The sequence below is a fragment of the Nicotiana sylvestris genome, chromosome 12, assembly GCF_000393655.2.
Source record: "Nicotiana sylvestris chromosome 12, ASM39365v2, whole genome shotgun sequence".
Classification (NCBI taxonomy): domain Eukaryota; kingdom Viridiplantae; phylum Streptophyta; class Magnoliopsida; order Solanales; family Solanaceae; genus Nicotiana; species Nicotiana sylvestris.
Window position 1 is genome coordinate 60,228,324 of NC_091068.1, and position 17,143 is coordinate 60,245,466.

At 38.6% G+C, this 17,143-nt stretch overlaps 1 long non-coding RNA gene across 1 annotated transcript; it reads left to right on the forward strand.

Moving 5' to 3' along the window:
- Nucleotides 1-1,007: 1,007 nt before the first annotated feature.
- Nucleotides 1,008-16,829, forward strand: LOC138884378 (uncharacterized). The gene is made up of 2 exons (XR_011404568.1): nucleotides 1,008-1,936; nucleotides 16,536-16,829. It is a non-coding gene; the product is annotated as an uncharacterized lncRNA (long non-coding RNA).
- The last annotated feature ends 314 nt before the right edge of the window (nucleotides 16,830-17,143 follow it).

The window sequence follows — 17,143 nt, forward strand, 5'->3', positions numbered from 1 at the left end:
CACAAGTCATAAAACCATAAACACACATGTCTGAAGCATAAAAAGGGGTAACGAGGCGTAATTCCACAAAACGATCGATCAGGTCTTTATAAATACGCAAAACGACCAGTCGGGTCGTTACATTTATATTTATATTGTTGTCTTCTTTAATTTTTGACCGTGTAGACTATTTTGAGGTTAATTAGTTTTGTGGCTCATTACAAACTTGTTTTTAGTTTTATGGCTCTAACTCTTTTTTTACACATGACAGATTTACTTTTACGCGTAAAAGATCTGTCTTTTACACATAAATGATCTAAATAAGTTATTTTTTAATTTAAAACTATAAAGGGGCATGATGCGTAAATACTACACTATTTTGCCTATGTTTTGGGGTCCCCACAAATTTTAAAGCTTGTGTGAAAAGCCACCTAAGAATTAGATTTAGGTGTAATTGCATTACACAGTGTGGCATGTTTGTTTGGCCAAGTAATTACTTGGTCAACATGGAATTGGGTGTAATTGGAGGGGTGTAATTGTAGATATGTAATTTTTGACCATCCCCAAGATTTTACATATTTAGCATTTATATATTTAGTTTAGGCCAAATATCACTATTTCAACTAGTTTTGACTCTTTTACTTTATTTTGTCTTGTTATTTTTTGTTTATCTATCTTTCATAAAATTCAAAAATACAAAAAGAAGTTCTACTTTATTTTCGGGAATATTAGTAGTTTAGTAGGAATATTATTTTAATTTTGTAATAATTTCAATCTAATTCCATTTTTATCTTTTAGTATGATATTTGAAGAATAACAAAAATAGGTTTGTTTTAATGGTTAGTTTTATTTTAATAGTTATTTTACTTAAGTAAGATTAATTAGTAAATGATATAGTATTTTTAGACTTGTTTAAGAAAAAAGAATAAAATTTGGGCTCAAAAAGCCCTTTTTAGACCTAATTTTCGGACCCTTAAGCCATAAATCCAAACCCAATACCCATAAAACCCTAACACTTTAAAAAAAACTCTTCTTCTACGTCTTCACAACCTAGACCCAACTAAGACCTAAGAGAACTCCAAAATCGGCTGCAACAGACAGGAACAAAATATAAGCAAATTCCTTAGAATCTCCGAAGCTAAGAGAAGAAAGAAGCAGCAGTGTCGATCTTCTTCTCCAGTCCTAAAAAACTCCAGAAACAATCCTCCAAACGACCACTGGTCGAAAAGCACCACAGCTTCCCAACTCCGATTCCAGGCGTCTTCAACTCGCCGGCAACCTCCTTATCCGATTCCGGCCAGCAACCAGCTGCTTTCAAACACCACGAACGCCACTTGAAATAATCACCAAATAGCAACTTCACAAAATTCAACCACAAAGAAACGCAAGCCACATCACTGAAACGGAAAATATGAAGCGTTTTTGGGTTGAGAGAACAGTCGAGGTTTTCGATCGATTTCCGACGAGGTTTGTTGAGGTTTCCGGCGAGGTGGACTGCGCTCATTCCGAATCATTTCCGGCTTCTATTTGATACTTCGAACTGTTTTCTTTGCTTTCAACAGGAATTTCGTATTGGTTTGATCATGTTATAAATTTTGGTACTTTATTGCAAATTTGGATTAGTTGGAATGTTATTGGATCGCTTTTCTGCTGGGGGTTGATTTGAAAGAAGTTTTGTAGAAGATGGACTTGAATCTCGTTTATTATTGTTGATTGATTTCTTGTATCAAGTGTTTTTATTTTGTGGGTGAAGTATAGCTGGTGCACAAGTTGTTTTACGTGGTATTGCACAATGAGCTTGGAGAATGAGGATCCAAGCGCCACCGATCACGTTTCTGAAATTGGTGAAGTCCAGAAGGCATTCGAAAGTATCGTATACAAGAGAGTTTCTTTTGTCATTCAGTCAACTGAAGATTTGCAAGAAGATACCAACTGGGTTTGATTAGTCGATCCTGAGGTAAGAGTGTTTGCATAACATGCCATTTGCTTGAAATTTTGGAGCAATTAATGTTTTACTCTCCCATATTTTATTGGTATTGCTCTATTAGGCAGTTTTATTTTAGATTAATTTTAGGATAATCATGAACATCGTAGCTTGCTTTAGGTGCGATTAATAATAAATATCGTGGTCATGGGTACGGATCCCGTGGCATGGTCATGATACATAATCCCCTATTCGGGTGTGCATTTCATATGACCCGACCATAACTTCGAACAATAATAAAATAAATATATCGCATATCGCGGGTGCATTTCATGTAGCGTGGTTTGTAATGTGTACCAAAACTACAAGTGTACGACAATCGTGACTTGTTCTAGAAAATAATTCCATAAACAAATAAAAGCGGTTTAAAAGATTAAAAATGCACAATAGGTATAAAACATGTAATAAATTAGATAATTAGACCAATTATTAATAGTTGAGCGACTGTGCTAAAATCACGGAACCCGGGAATGCCTAACACCTTCTCCCAGGTTAACAGAATTCCTTACCTGATCTTCTGTATTTGCGAACCAAAAATAGAGTTAATTTTATTCGATTTGGGATTTAAAATAAACCCGTGACTTGGGACACCAATAATGATCCCAAGTGGCGACTCTAAATCAATAAATAATCCCATTTTGATTAATGTCACTTCAATTGGAAAAACTTCCTTATACCTCCTCTCGGGTAAAAAGGAGGTCTGACAGCTCTGGCGACTCTGCTAGGGATAAGAACCCCGAACTTCTGGTTCAGGGTTCAGAATTCGAGTTTCAAATAGATGTTATGATTGGCTTTCATGATTGTCTGATTTTTACGTGTTTGAGCCTAATGTGCTAAATGTCCTTTTTTTACCGCTTTGATATTGATTAAATTGTATATAAAAACTGTTACGAAACCCTCTTATCTCTGAGTTTTCTAAATCTTCTCGGAAGCGGGCGCTTCGCGTGACTTCTTTTTTGTTAGCGTCATATCCCAATTTTAGAACGAGGTTTGGACAAGTTGCAAAGCCGGTGAAACTTCTGTATTTCTGGTACACTGCCCCTCCCCCCGGCTCGAGCTGTTCGCTCGTGTAAGCCAAGTCTAGAACAATACACCCAAATTTTTAAACCTAGAATAACATAGCCTCATGTTGAATCCCTAGTAAGTACGTTTGTTTGCATCACATGCCTTTGGCTTTGGGAACTCAACACAGGAGTTGGGTCCGTCTAGGACAAGTGTACCCACATTAAAAGACCATCCTAATGTATTTTACGTGCTACTCACGCATTTGTTTGTTTCGGCTTGCATGTTGATCGACTTCTAGGATAGGGAAAGGAAATCAATAAAAAAAGAAAAAAAATAAATAAAAACAAGAGTGAGTTAGGTATTTGAAAACGCTGAAACTCTGGTGAAATTCTGGAAAAAAAAAAGAAAAAAAAAGTCATTTCAAAATGAGCCGAAATTTTCAAGTGCCATATTTCCATGTTCTGTCAAAACTGGCGAATTACGCGGGTTTGATTCTCACCTAATGTGAGCTACGTAGGCAAACCTCATCGGTTCTGGCCCCAATTTTTTAAATAATTAAAAAATATTTTCCTTTAATTCATTCTTTCGAAGCATTTTCTTAGAAAATTCAAAAAAAAAAGATTTTTAAAATCAAAAAAAATAGTTTCTTTCTTTCTGAAGTCTTTCATATGAAAAAAGAAGAAAAAAGAAAAATCAATCAATAATCAAAATCCAAAATACGAGTTTCCTTTATTTTGAAGTATTTTTCCCAAAAATTCAAAAAAGAAAATTAGAAAAAAAAAGAATCCAAAAAAATATTCTTCTTTAAAAGTCCTTCTTTCGTAAATGTCATAAAAAAATTGAAAAATTGAAGTCCAAAAATATTTTCGTTAGAAGTACATTTATAAATTTAAAAAAAAAACTCAGAAATCCGACATGTTTTCTTAAAAAGTCCTTTTTACGAAAATCCAGAAAACAAATCAAAATCAAAAAATATTTTCTTTCTTCTTTAGAAGTTTTTCTTTAAAAAAAAAAAGAATAAAAATCAAAACCAAAAATCCAAAAATACATTTTTCCTCTTTAAAAGCCTTCTTTCAAAAATTCCAAAAGAAAAATAAATGAAATGCAAAAAAATATATTCTTATTCTAAACACTTTCATGGTCGGAATGTTATAAAAAAAATAGGAAAAAAATAGAAAAATAAAGTTAGTTTATTTACTCAATTCCCAATCTTCCCGAGCTACGCAAGATTTGATTCATGCGACGTCATGATACGTAGGCAATCGCCATCAGATTCGATCATAGCCATAAAATTAATTGACTGGAAAATAAACTGAAAAAAAGAGAGAAAGAAAAATTGAATGAAAAAAAAAAGAAAAGAAAAAAAGTGACAAAAAGAAAAAGAAAAAAAGAGAATGACAAAAATAAAAGAGCGAATAAAAAAAAGTTAGTGCCAAAAAATCAAAGAGCGACAGAGACGAAATGAAAAAAAAAATCAAAAGTGATTAAAGAGAGGCAGAAATAAAAGAAAAGAGGTACATACTGAAAGAGTTAGTTAAGGTCGGGATGAACATGCAATCGTTCAAACACATAGTAGAAGCGTTTAAGTGTTAGGTGCATTGCATCCCAACATATGATTTCCAATATGTTAAATGTCTCAAAACTAACAAGGTTGTGGTGTGAGCAAATTAGCCAGGTTCTGTTCAGGTGGTTGGTTTTGTTGGTATGTGGTGATGAACGCGTAACCTTGCACGCGGCCACAACATTATATACAAAATCGAGCTCCACCTCCCAGATATGTCCATTCTTACTGAGCTCCATATAATCCCCAATCAAATGTTCCCCAGTACAATCCTCACCCAAGAGAACCTTTCAAAAGGAATCAGTTCACCCCTATTGGTGAATCATACTCGGGCTTCTTCCAAAAACTAGTCAGGCGAGGTTTACTGCAGCCAGTTGCCCCAAATCGGCCAAACCCCGAGTCGCCCTCGCACCGAGCTGATGCTAGATATGAATAGCACTCTGGAGCAGCGGGACACAGTACAGAGGACGGTTGGACCCTCCAAAGGGCAATTGAAGATTTGATCGAAGCTGAAAGAATCGTTCTTTGGGACGATTCGGGACGAAGAGGCTCCTGATGTGACGAACTCTATGTTGTCTGCTTACAATGAGGAATTCGATCCGGCACTGAAGGCCATTGCAGCCATTGCCGGGACAGAAGAAAAGCCAAAAACGGTCGCCAAGCCTGAAAGTTCCCTATCAGACGGGAATCTCGGTAGCCAGTCTTTCTATCCTTTCTGCGTCCAGATTATCTCAGGGTGTAATCCGGATGTTTTACTTTATTGTCTTACTTTTCGATGTTAACCCTTCTATCTTTTAAAATTCAAAAAAAAAAAAAAGTCTAGGAATGTCTCTTTTCTTAATCTTGTCACTTTTCTTATTCTCTTTTCAGTTCTATTAAATGCAAATTTCAATAATATGACATGCTTGCGGACTTCATGCCCAGATCCTGAAACGTTGTCAGACCTCGAAATAATGAATCAAGAATTAGATTGCAATGAAGTAAGTTTAAGAAAATAAAACAAAGAGTTGGAACAACTGAAGGAAAATTGGTTCCAGATTGGAAAGGTTCATACATTGCAACAAGAGTACTGCCAAAAGAGTGCGTTGTACTTGGGACACATCGAAGGAAATGTCCCTGAAATAACTGTCAATACAAATGCAGTCAAAAGGTACTATGTTGGATCTTCTATATAGCATTAATGTTCTCCGATTGAGATTAAAAAGGCTTTCTTTCTCACTATCCAAATATCCAATCCTTTGCAAACCCTTTGAGCCAACTCCTATTCTTTGACTATCCTAATTGGAAACTAAAAGTTTTAAAAAAATTGAAAAAAATAAAATGAAGAATGAAAGAAAAAAAACAAGAGAAGAAAAGAAAGACACAAAAGGGGGAGAAAAGACAAAGAAAATGAAATGAAAAAAAAGAGAGAGAGGAAAACAAAACAGAAAGAAAAGAAAAACAAAAGAAAATCAAAAACAAAGTTCCCTGAACTACGTTTGACTTGATTCCGAAAGGATACATTTGGGGCAGATGTTATAATGTTTCAGCAATGATTTTGCCTAAAAGGTTCCAAAGTTGTAATTCAGTCCAGATCATTTTTTCCCAAATCCTTCAAGTCCTTCTGATCAATCGGTGAGAATGTTCTAAGGATTAGAGAATACAACTACTTGAATTTGATGCAATCAAAATGAGAGAAATAAAATGAGAGAGTCTTATTGGTGAAAACCCACACGGACATTGTGAGGCGACGGCAAGTGCAGAGAAATAAAAAATGAGAGAGTCTTATTAGTGAAAACTTACAAAGAGCACTGTAAGGCAATAGTGAGAAGAGAAATGAGAGATGTTAGCTGGTGAAAACCGCAAAGGGCGCCCCTGATCGAAAAGAGGATCCTCACAGCCATCAGGCATCGACAGAGTCCTGTCAAGGTTTCGCGATTTTGAGGCAAAGGTTGTGATGAATTTCTGAGAGTCGGACGGTTTATACGGATCAGGCATCCAGTCCAAAAGCCATATCATGTTCATTGAAGTCCGCATGCACTCTAGATATGTCCTTCTTTCCTTTCCCCGAAAGGGACATTTCTTGTTTACACTCATTCTCCATTCCATTGTTTGTTTTCTATGAATCCCTTTCGGTCTAACTCTGTTCCAAAACTGAGGCAAAGAAAGGATGGCAAGATTCATTTAGTGGGCTTCTGTTTGATACGAGCCAATATTCAAGAAGATACCCAACCTCGGCAGGTGCATCGAGTCGACTTCGACTAGCCATGACGGTTGATGCTTTAAAATAAAAAAACTCCTAAAAAGAAAGAAAATCAAAGTCAAATGCCCATAAAGGCAAAATAAAGTTGAAAAAGGTTAAGTCCCACGTGGCTAACCGTCTCGGCAAAGATTTGAGAAGCCAAGGGACTCCAAATGCTTTGAAATTGAAGTTGGAAGAAAGAAGCCAGAAATGAAAGGCCTATAAAGGCGAAATAAAGTTGGAAAAGGTTAAGTCCCACGCGACTAGCTGTTGCGATAAAGTTTGAGGAGCCAAAAGTTCCCCAATGCTCTAAAGTTAGAAAAAAGAAAAAAAACAACAAGTCAGAAGGGTAAAGCCTACAGAAGCAAAATAAAGTCGACCAATCGCAATGGCAAAGTCTAGAAAAGCCAGAATTTCTCCAGGGTCAGAAATGCAATCAGTATTCAGGAAATAACCAGTTGCAGATAAAAGGGGCCGAGTGTCACGGCCCATTTTTCCATAATAGGTCATGATGGCGCCCAACACCGTTGTCAAGCAAGCCAACGCGGAAGTACTAGTGAATTCTTATTTTACTTACCCAAACAGTTACAACATTTTTCATAATTTGCAATTAAAAGCAGGTGATAATATGCAACATTCAATAATAATTATACAGTCCAAAAGAAACGTCTACTAATGTGTGTGCCAAGACCTGGTGTCACAAGCTGTGGGCAACTAGTAGAATATACAAAATAATACATCTATCCTACTGTCTGAAACAGAATAGACAGTCAAAAGTAAGGAAGACTCCATCCAGCTGCTGATCGGCACAGGAAGGGAAGTAGCTCACCGTGGAAGTCTCGGACTATGATCAGGGGCGCGCATCGGTCTGATAGTCAGATGAACCTACCTCAGAACCTGTACAATTAAGTACAGAAGCGTAGCATGAGTACATAAATAATATGTGCCCAGTAAGTATCTCGTCTAATCTCGAAGAAGTAGAGACGAGAGGTCAACTTGATACCTACTAGGCCCAAATAATATAATATGATATTATGCCAGGCATGATGGTCACAATATATAATAGTTGAAATAAGTATTTCTAAGTCATGTCATTTCAATACCCCAGTTAATCCTTTACAATTTAAGCCATGTATCAGGCAGGTCATCAATAATAAATTCACATAAATATCATGCGCACGTTATGCCGAGGTCGACGGCCCGATTCTACATAAAAGAAACTGTGCACTACTAGAGGGTCGAATGGCGCGAACCATAGATGCATCTATTTCTGCCGTGGTGATCGGCCCGATCCACCAATATCAGTTATCAACAGAAAAATACAAGAAGGCGCATTTATATTCAAATAAACTCATACCAGTGTTCAACACAACATATGTTCACTTATGTTCATTTCCAATTCTCTAGCATATCCTAAATGATCACATTAGCAAAAAGACATAACATTTGCAAATATAGCATGACACTGGTCCTAAACTACCCGTACAATTAACATGATAGTAGCTACGCACGGATTCTCGTCACCTAGTGCGTACGTAGCCCCTGCATTTAGTAGCAAATTATACAATTATTACTCCTATGGGGACAATTTTCTCTTACAAGGTTAGAAAGGAGACTCACCTCGCTCCAAAGTGCACTTCCAATACCAAGAACGAGCCCGAACTTTCAGTTTGGAGCCGAACGATCCAAAACTAGTTAAATGGGGTAAGAACTAGTCAATACAAGCTCATAAGATCACATCCTAACTATTAAAGTAATTTCCCAACCTTAAACACAAGATTCCTAAAATTCGACCCCGGGCCCACGCGCCTCGATTCCGAAATTTTTCGAAGAAAGTTGTTCTTTGTAACCTAAGAATCAATAATATATAATTTCAACTTCGCTTCATACCGAATTTCGTGAAAAAATCTAAGTTTTATCAAAAACCCTAGGTTTTGCTTTAACCCCATGATTTTACATAAATCCTAGTGTTTAATCTACCTAAGACACCAGTATTAAACTAAGAATAGGTGGGATAAACTTACCTCAAGATGCCAGGTGGAAGTCTTCTCTCCAAAGCTCCCAAAATTGTCAATGGAGGAGTGAAAAGTGGCAAAAATGACTTAGAACCCGTATTAAATAAAACTCACTGCTTCAGCGATTTCCGCATCTACGGTCAGGGGACGCATCTGCAGAATCGGCCAAGCGGACTGCGACCGCTTCTGCGGTCTGGAAGCCGCTTCTGCGGTTCTGGGCCTGGCCTACCTTGGCTGCATCTGCGATAAGCGGACTGCTTCTGCGGTCTCGCACCTGCGGTCGACCAACCGCAAGTGTGGTTATAACAGAAGCAGATGCTTCAGCACTTCTCAACATTTCCAACTTCACTCGAGCCTCGTCCGATTGACGCTCGGGGCTCCCGGGCCCCGCCCGAACATACAGAAAAGTCTGAAATCATGAAACGGGCCTGGTCGAACCTTCAGAAAGCCCGAAATAACCCTAAATCTAAGAATCACCCCTAAAACCAATTGAATCAAACTTATGAACTTCAAGTTCTTAAATTTCCTCTAACGAGCCGAAACGCCCTTAAACTACTCGGATTGACTCCAAATTTTGCGGACAAGTCTTAAATGTTATATTGGACCTGTACCGGGCTCCGAAACCAACATACGAGCCCGATACCCAAGTGATCAACCCTTATTTAGTTTCTTTAAATCCTTAGAATTTCAATTTAACAATTTCTAATAAAAATTCATTACTCGGCCTAGGGACCTCGGAATTCGATTTCGGGCATACGCCCAGGTCCCATATTTTCCTACAGACCCCCAAGACCGTCAAAACACGAATCCGGGTCCGTTTGCTCAAAATGTTGACCAAAGTCAAACTTAGCCTTTTATGAAAATCTTAAGGAATCAAATGAACATATTTCAACCTAAATTTTTCCAAATCTCGAACCAACCATCCCTGCGGGTCGTAAATTTGTTAAAGCAAGCATGAGAAGTTTTATTTAGGGGAAAGGGGTTCTAAAAAGCAAAACGACCAGTCGGGTTGTTACACCGAGATCTAGTGGTTGAAATAATCAAGGATACAAAACCAACCACCGTTTCAAACTGGCAAATATTCTTTGTTTGAAAAATAGGAAACAGGTGCAATCCAAAAGAAACCTTGCAAGAAGCAGGTGCAACCAAAAAGAAATGGTGCAAGGGCTAGAAACAGCTTCACAACAATAACTCCAAAAGGGAAGACACCTCCAAAATTCTTTCCCGCATTTACTAATTCTATGAAATTAAAAAAAAAGGAGAAGAAATGATGATGAAAATGAAAAGAAGAAGAACAAGAAGAACAAGAAAAAATCAAAATCCAGGTAGTATGGTGTCCAATCCCTAGTTGCGTCTTTTCCAACATAAGGTCCCACTCCCTAGTTGATGTCGGCATAACCCGATGACTTTTCCAACATAGGGTCCCACTCCCTAGTTGATGCCGACATAACCCAATGACTTTTCCAACATAGGGTCTCACTCCCTAGTTGATGCCGACACTAGTTGATTCCGACACTAGTTGATGCCAGCATAACCCGATGACTTTTCCAACATAGGGTCACACTCTCTAGTTGATGCCGGCATAACCCGATGACTTTTCCAACATAGGGTCCCACTCCCTAGTTGATGTCGGCATAACCCGATGACTTTTCCAACATATGGTCTGCACTCCCTAGTGGATGTCAGCATAACCTGATGCCAACATAGGGTCACCACTCCCTAGTCGATGCCAACATAGGGTCTCCAGTCCCTAGTTGATGCTAGCATAACCTGATGCCAATACAGGGTCACCACACCCTAGTTGATGCCAATATAGGGTCTCCACTCCCTAGTTGATGCCAGCATAACCTGATGCCAACATAGGGTTCCCATTCCTTGGTTGATGATTTTCCAACAATATGGTTTTCAATCCGTAGTTGATTTCATTTTAGATATAGGATCTTCACTCCCTAATCTTTTTTCCCAAGGATACACAATCCTGATTTTATTGCTTTCAATAATGAAATAGTATAGAGTTTTGTTTATAAATAACTCACAAAATTTTTGTAGTGAAAACTAGGGCAAAAAAATTTCATTCGTTTGTTTGTTTTGGTGTTTGAGAAGGTTATTCCTCGAGGCACAGGGTTCGAGACGACCAAAAGAAGGAGTCTCAATCCAGAATAAAAGAAAAAGAAGAAAAAAGAAAAAGAAGTGAATTCAAAGTGCAGAAGCGGAGAAAAGATGTGGATTGCTCAATACGTGATTGAAGTTAAAAGCTTTGCATCTCCCGCCTTGATCCGAAAAGTTGAAAAAGGAATGTGTCACAACCCCGAATACTGGTCGTGATGGCGCCTATCACATTACTAGGCAAGCCAACCCAAACATTAATCACAATTCTTTTTCTTTTATAAAACCATTTTTCTAACACGAGTTTGAATACCAATTTTCATAAGAAGTTTTAAAACAACCAAAATGTGCGGAAATCAATAATACATAAGACAACACAGCCCAAACATCTGGTGTCACATGTCTAGAGCCTCTAAATACACAACCGACTGTCTAATACATCATAAGTCTAAAAATGTAGAAAATAAATAGATAGGAAGGAGGAAAGCAGGGTTGCGAACGCCATGCAACTACCTTGCAAATCTCCGGCAAACTCTAGATAAGCTGAGGACGCTCACTCTGCCGCTTGGGCACCTGGATCTGCACACAAGGTGCAAGAAGTAGCGTGAGTATGCCAACTCAGTAAGTAACTAAAGTAAATAAGGTCTGAAAGCAGTGACGAGCAGTTAAAAATCATATAAAGGAATAAACAACAGAATAACGAATCAAACTTCATAGTTTAAAACCAGTTTCGTCATAAAATCTTCAGTTGGAATACTTGAAATCATATACTTAGCAATTTTTCAACAGAGGTTTATTTTAAAAGAAGAGTGAAATCAGTGAAAATATCATACATGGGCCCCTCGGCAAGGTATCACTCAGGATATGGCCTCTCGGGCAGCCTCTCAGTCCCTCGTGACTCAACTCTTGTCACTTAATACTCACTCTCAAAACTCAGGCTGATCAATATCTCATAATAATAATAATAATAGTCATAGTAACCGCTGCAGCATGTAGCCCGATCCATAATTTATAGTCGACTACGCTCATTGGGGGTGTACAGACTCCGGATGGGCTCCTACTGCCCAAGCGTCATATCGCTGCGGCGCGCAACCCGATCCAATATATATATCGTTGCGGCGTGCAGCCCGATCCATAATTCATACATATATAAATATCCTCACCATTAGGTTTTCAACCTCTCCCAGTCATTAACTTCACAGCCTCTCGGGCACAACAGTAGAAATTAGGGAACTCAGTCCAAACGGTTCTCACATTTAAGAAGTAGAGTGATACAACCAGTTTAAACAATAAACAGGTAAAACATGACTGAGGATATGCTTTCAAACAAGTAGAGTGAGGAAAGATAGTAAAAATGTCCCTAAGGGTCTCAACAGGTCGGCACAAGGCCCCAAACATGACATACAACCCATAATACATTATAATGACTAAAGTACGGAATATCATAAGGTTTCAAATCAAATACGCGGCTTAATAGTCGCTTTGAGATGGACCAAGTCACAATCCCTACCGGTGCACGCCCACACGCTCGTCATCTAGCATGTGTGTCACCGTATTTATCAAAGCAATTCAAATATCGGGGTTTTGTGCCCTCAATTCTAGATTTACAATGATTACTTATCTCAAACCAAATAAAAACACTACTCCGCGACGCCTTTGCCTCTCACCTCGGCCTCAACTCGTGCCGAATCTACCCAAAATCAGAATCATAAGATTGAATAGGCTAATGGGACGAAGCCCATGCGAAATAAATCAAATTATACCAAAAATCCCGAAATTGGCCAAACCTGACCCCCAGGCCCACGTCTCGAAACTTGGTAAAAATCACATCAACGGAGTCCTTATCCTTCCACGAGTCCATACATACCAAAAACACTAAAATCGAAGTCCAAATGACCCCTCAAATTCTCATTTTAAAGTCTCTTAATTTCAAGCCCTAATCCCCAATTTTCTTCCTTAATCTCCACTAATACTATTATTAAACAATAGAAAAATGATCATAAACCCAAGTAATGAAGCTTAGGGAACTTACCCAACTGATTCCCATCGATCTTCCCTTGAAATCACTGCCCTAGCTCGCTTCCCGTCTTCAAAAATGGAGAACTTAGCAAAATTTCACGAAGGAAACAATATATACCTTCTGGCCCAGGGATTCCACACCTGCGGCCCAGATACCGCTTCTGCGGTACCGCATTTGCGGTCAATGAGCCGCTTCTGCGACTTTCACTTAAAAGTCCAAAATCGCATCTACGATCATGTAGCCGCACATGCACCATCGCAGGTGCGTTCAGCCCACCGCATCTGCGGCTCCTGCCCTTCTCCTCCTTGACCACTTCTGCGGTCTTTTCCTCGCATTTTCGGCATCGCACCTGCGGTCCCCAATCCGCAGGTGCGGAAATACCAGAAGCAGAAAATCTGTAGCTTCACAAAAAATCTGAAACTCTCCGTCTACCATTCGAAATCACCCCGAGGCCCCCGGGACCTCAACCAAAAGCACCAACATATCCTAAAACCTTATTCAAACTTATACCAATCTTCAAAATACCTCAAACAACACCGAATCAACCAAAACACATCGGATTCAAGCCTAAGTTTCTAAAATCTTCTAAATTACGCTTTTGATCAAAAACCCAACCAAACCACGTCCGAATGACCTGAAATTTTACATACACATCCCAAACGATACAACGGAACTACTGCAACTATCAGAATTCCATCCTGACCCCTATATCAAAATCTCACCTATCAACCGGAAATCGCCAAAAATCCAATTTCGCCAATTCAAGCCTAAATCTACTCCGGACCTCCAAAACTTATTCCGATCACGCTCCTAAGTCCCAAATCACCTCCCGAAGCTAACCGAACCATCGGAACTCACATCCAAGCCCTCTAACACATTAGTCAACATCTTGTTGACTTTTTCAACTTAAGCTTCCTCAAAAGAGACTAAGTGTCTCAAACCTTACCAAATCCTTTCCAAACCCAAACCAATCAACCCAATCACATATAGAACCAATAGACAAAGCAACAAAATCAGAAATAGGGGAAACAGAGCGGTAACTCAAGAGACAACTGGCTGGGTCGTCACATCCTCCCCAACTTAAACAAACATTCGTCCTCGAACGAGTCAAGAAACATACTTGAAGCCTCAAACAGGTGAGGATATCTACTCCACATCTCCTGCTTGGTCTCCCAGGTAGACTCATCCACGGGCCGACCTCTCCACTACACTTTCACTGAAGTTATATCCTTTGACATCAACTTTCTAACCTGACGACCCAAATTAGCTATTGGCTCCACATCATAGGTCAAATCATCATTCAGCTGAACCGTGCTAAAATCCAGAACATGAGATGGATCTCCAATATATTTCTGAAGCATAGAAACATGAAATACCGGATGCACACTCGACAAACTGGGTGGCAAAGCAAGCTCATAAGCCACCTCCCCAATCCTCCGTAGTACCTCAAACGGCCCAATGAACCGAAGACTCAATTTACCTTTCTTCCCAAATCTCATAACACCCTTCACGGGCAAAACCTTCAACAGAACCTTCTCGCCAACCATGTAGGACACATCTCGAACCTTCCTGTCAGCATAACTCTTTTGCCTCGACTGTGCTGTACGAAGTCTCTCCTGAATTACCTTTAACTTTTCCAAGGCATCCTGCATCAAGTCTGTCCCCAATAGCCTAGCCTCACCCGGCTCGAACCAACCAACTGGAGATCTATAACGCCTACCATACAAAGCCTCGTATGGAGCCATCTAAATACTCGACTGGTAGCTGTGAACACGTGATTTTCGCCCTATAGGAATTTCTCCCATAAAATACAAGAAAAATAATTTTTCCATTTTTTAAAATTTTATAGGATTTGTGAAAATTTGTGCTAATTGTTTGCATTTCTGTGCATGCTTATTTTTGTTAAAAATCATGAAAAAGCCAAAAAAAATTACCATGCATTGCGTTTAGGTCATTTTTATATTTTTAAGGTTAATTAGTAAATTAGTTGCTTTATTAAAATTGAAAATCACAAAAATTGGTTTATTTTTGTATTTTTAACCTTTTAATTTTAAATTAATTATTTCCTCTTTTAATTTAGGAGTAATTAATTTTTGTAAATATTATATTAAATAATTAGCTTAATTTTGTAAATTAATTTAGTTTATGAGTTTGACTTATGTTTTAATTAATTAAAATAGGAAAGGAAAATTGGAAAAAAAAAAAAGAAAAAAAAAGAATTAGAAATATAGTGTTGTTAGGGCCAAATCATTGAAGCCCAAACCTCATTCAACCCTCAAGTCGTTCCAGATCTAAGACCAGTTCTCCCCAACCCGGTCCAGTTCCACATCCTAACCAAACGACCCCGTTTTGCCCCCTCCCCCATCTCAACCGTTGGATCAATGAGTTCCAAAGGACCGGAAGTCGGGACCATATGGTTATTTAAGTGTCAGAACCGGTCACCCCCCCCCCAGTTTCATCTCTCATTCTCTAACCTACCCAAACCCTAATCGAACCCAGCCACCCCAAATCCCCAAACCCTCACCGGCCGGCGGCGCCACCCCAAACACCTCCATCTTCTAACCAGAAAACCCCCACACTTCCGTCATCTCACATTTCCCTTCAATTACATTGGAAAACCCACCAAAATCGGTAAATTTCAGATCTAAAGCGCCCAGAAGAACCCTAATTCGACCTTGTGCAAATTGTTGGGAGCATTTTGTTCGATTTGGGTCAAGACTCATTTGTATCGAAGTCATTAGTTTTGACCTATTTCGAAGTCATTGGATTCCGGCCAAGCTACCACTGACCAACCAAGTTTCATCGATTTCATCGCTTGTCATTCAGCTGTGTTTGTCCATTCATGTCCGGCCAAATCAATGTATTCCTCTTTCCTTTTTTTTACTTGTTTCTTTTTCTGTTGGTTGAATCCTCAGTTTAGTGTTAATAATTATTTTGATTAGTTCTATTAAGATGGATTATTAGGGTAATTGCATGGTTAATTAGTCAAATGCATATGTTAGATTAGTAATTGTACGCTATTTTTTGGGGCCAATTAATCAGTCCGTTTGATTTGGTTCAAGTTTGGGCCTGTTTGTGTGATAGGCAGGCCTGGCAATTTCAGTTATTTTGAGCCCAGAATCAGGCTTGGTTCTGAGGAAATTCTTAAGCACTAGGAGGTTAATTTGGGGATTTTAACTTGAGGGAATCTTTCCTAACTAACTAGGAAGTTTCCAAGAAGGTGGGAATGGGTTGGTTTAACATACAGGCTTAAAACTCAGGGTCTAAAATGAAAAGATGAAAAATTAGGAAAGGAGTAAATGGTAAAGTTTTAAAATCAATTTTGCTGCCCTAAAGCTTGCTATAAAAGCGCTCATTTCTTTCATTTTCTGGGCAGAGATCAGAATACCTAGAACTAGCAAACGACTGAAATACACACACACTGATATAGGTTCAAAATTAGAAAGAAAACACAAAAAAGAGAGTTAAAAAACTGTTGCATCAGCTGTTTTTTCTGGTTTGAAAAGAGGTCTAATATTTTGCTGGGTTTTGGATTCTAAGCATGGATTAGATTGGGTTGTTTTGCTGCCAACTACTGCTGCTAAAATACTGCTAATCTCACTCTCTTCTTTGAAGTTCTGTAGCTGTTTTTTGGCTGTATCCAGGTGCATTTTCGAATCCTTGGAGTGGAAATATGAATGTTGAATGAAAGTTGATGCTCCAATGTTTAAACTTCAGCCTCCTTTCAAAGTCTGATCCTAGCAGTTTTGTCATGACTTAAAGTATATCACCTAGTTTATTTCCAGCTTTAATTGAACTTTTTATAGCTAGGATGTGATGTAGTGTTTACAATCATTACTTTTGACATTCAGTCTATCTCAGCGGCTTCACATGTATTTGAATGATTTCTTGTTCATTATTAGGGGTCTAATGTCATGAACTTATTACTGCTTGATTCACTAGCTTCATATGTTGAAACCTGTGTCATAATTAACTTTGATGTGCCTGTATGATGTCTATTCTTGTGGTATCAGTGATCCTGCTCAAAGTGATATCTGTTTGAGGGTTACTGAAGGTTGTTGTCATTGGTTGTTGGTTGTAGTTGTGGATTTGGCCACTAGTTGGCCAAATCAGCAAATATTAAGCCCAAAATAAGTTTGGGTGTTAGAAATTGATAACTCTATTGCTATGGTTAAAGCTTGGGTGAATAGGTCATATCCATTTTAGCAAGTATTCACCAGTATATCACTTTCATGAGACATTGTAATAAAAG